A 2,971-nucleotide genomic window follows, 5' to 3' on the forward strand; every position below is an offset into this window, starting at 1 on the left:
CTGCTCGGCGGGAAGCCTGCTTCTCCCTCTCCCACTCCCCCTGCTTGTGTTCCTTCTCTCGCTTTGTCTCTCTGTCAAATAAATAAATAAAATCTTTAAAAAATAAATAAGTAAAAAAAATAAATAAAAAGTTTCTCTCTAATGTAGCCAAATATATCTCCCCTTTCTTAATTGTTTTCTTTTAGGTAATCAGCTTTACAAAAATAAATCAAGATGAAATATTTATGGCAATAAAACTGAAATATAAAAGCACTAAGGTATACTTTAAAGAGATAATGGTATTTTATATTAAAATGATTTTAGTCTTTCCGTCTTCACTGAAATGGAAAAGACACTAAGCCTTGCTGAGATAAAGTCTCCTTCATACTTTGCTGTTGAGAAAGAGCTCTGCTTTTCTTCACCCTGTGCTGTTTGGGATGTAATCAGTTGGGTAGGGGAGACTAAGGAGGAAGAGTGTGCAGAGGGGATAGCAGGGGCTCATGCTGCCGGTGCTCGCACTTTCTGACACACCAGCAACCCACCACCGACCTAACAAGACTGCAGATAGCTGGTGAGGGTTGGCCTGAGTCACCCCCGGGGAGCTGTGGGGCAGGGCTCCCTGGGAGGTGGCCACAGAAGCCAGCTTGCAGGAGAGCATCCAGAGAATGAATAGAAGAGGATGCTAATGTGGCAATTCCATGAGCTTCTAACTGGGAAATTAGCAGGCAATTCAGGCTTCAAAAATAAATCTATGCGAACCAACTAAAAGAGCAGTTTTGTTAAGTGAATGTAAGAACATTTCCTCTCACCTGGAATGTTTGGCATCGTGTGAAAAATCTGTTGATCAAAGGTCTCGTATTATTTTTAGATCAGGAAAGAATACAGTTTGGGTGCAGTGTTTCCGAAAGAGAGAAAAGAGTCTGGCTAAAAGATTTGACCCCAAACTTTCTCCTTTCCTATGATTCGTATGTACGGCATGCAAAACAAGGGTGGAAATAATTAATCTGGTGATAATTTTTCCATCTTTGTCCTCTTAAAAGGCACATCAAATCTTTTTGATCATACTGGAGTTAAAAAATTATTATTTTCTAGCTAAATTTAAGGGTCATCAATCTCCATTTAATCTATAAAGGACATGCTTCTCATCATGAGGCCTTCTTTACTGCAAAGAGATTTTATGAAAAAAGACTGCAGATTAATATTATTCCCTAAAGACTCCTGACGTTTTTGCTATACTGATTTCTACCACTTTATGAAGTGTATGTCCTCCGGGCAACTTAGCTATGCAGCAGAATTTCCCAGATGCCAGACTGCAGACTATCACCCTTTGCAGCAAGTTTTTACTAATTCACAAAATGTTTATGTCTGAAAGGGATTAAATTTTCATCACCTGATGCAAAACTTGTGGCTCTCTGCTGGCAGCCTGAGAAGTCCTGGTGGTCAAGCAATAAGATCAAAGTTCAGTCACCCAGGGCTTAGGTCCCTGCTCCTACTGGGTACCACTCCCTCTCTCCTCACGCTCCCCTCCTCTTCCTGTCTCTCCTAAGATTTCCAGGTGCCTCACTGAACATGGGTGGTCCAGGATCTGTGCTATAAGTTCATCCAGCCTTGATTACAGGCTTACTCTGAGCTAGACACTGCCCAAGACCCTGAAGTCTTATGGTAAATAAGAAACTAGCCCTGGCCCTGAGGAGTTTATGGTACACTGGAGCTCATCCAACACTAACAGACAAGGGACAGCTGTCCCCCCAAGGAGGGACCATATAGCACTGGAGTTTGTAGGTCCATCAAGGTTTCAGTCATAACTTCCTGGAGGGGGTGACCTTGAACTAGTCTTGATAGATGAAGACAACTTGGTCACTTAGTGAAAAGTGGGAAGAGGGGCACCTGGGTGGCTCAGTCAGTTGGCTGACCCACACTTGATTTGGGCTCAGGCCATGATCTCAAGGTCCTGGGATCAGAGCCCTGTGTCAGGATCCACACTCACCAGGGAGTCTGCTTAACGATTCTCTCCCTCTCCTTCTGCCCAGCGCCCCCCCCCCCCCAAGCACACGTGCTCACTCTCTCTTTCTCTCTCAAATAAATAAATCTTAAAAAAAAAAAAAAAGTGGGAAGGGCTTTCAGGCCCAGATTATAGTATAAATGAAGGTCTCAAAGGTTATAGTATTGTATATGCCCCCCCCCCACCCTGCAAATTCATATGTTGAATCTTTAGTTCCCAATATGACTGTATTTGGAGATAGGACTTATAGGAAATAATTAAGGTTAAATGAAGTTGTAAGGGTAGGATCCTAATTCAGTAGGATTTTTGGCCTTATAAAACAAAGATATCTCTCTCTCTCTCTCTCTCTCTCTCCAAGCACACACACTGAGGAAAGGACATGTGAGCACACGGCAAGAAGACCATCTGTAAACCAGGAAGAGAATTCTCACAGGACCCAGTCATGCTAGCACCCTGATCTCTTCCAGCCTCTAGAACTGTGAGAAAATAAATTTCTGTTGTATCGCCACCCAGTCTATGGTGTTTTGTTAGGGCAGTTAGAGAAGACTAAGACAAGTGCTCTCATGCCCTTGGGTTACTTTAAAAAGTACATATACTGTGATGTTTGAAGCCAATAATGGGTGAGATGATACTGGAAATGTAAGGAAGAGAGAGGAGGAAAGAAAGGAAGAGGGAATAGAAACAGACACCGTTCTCCATAGAAGCTTTGAATAAGGGGGAAAGGAACCATTCCTAGAGCTTGTGGAAGCACATTATGAATTTCAGCCTCCCATAGAGAGGAACCCTTAGCGTCCCTCCCTCCTTTATCATTCTGCCTAGTGCTTGCAGAAGGGTCAACTTCATTCCCTTGAGCTGGTTTCCCAGACCCACTGGAATTCTGATTCACTCCCACCTTGGCTCCATAGCACAAAGAAACTGGAAAATTGAAGAGTATTTCTCTTGGCCTTCAACCTATGACCATAATGTTCCAACAACTGTTGCAAAATATGA

This window comes from Phoca vitulina, unplaced genomic scaffold, assembly GCF_004348235.1.
Source record: "Phoca vitulina isolate PV1807 unplaced genomic scaffold, GSC_HSeal_1.0 scaffold24, whole genome shotgun sequence".
Lineage (NCBI taxonomy): Eukaryota > Metazoa > Chordata > Mammalia > Carnivora > Phocidae > Phoca > Phoca vitulina.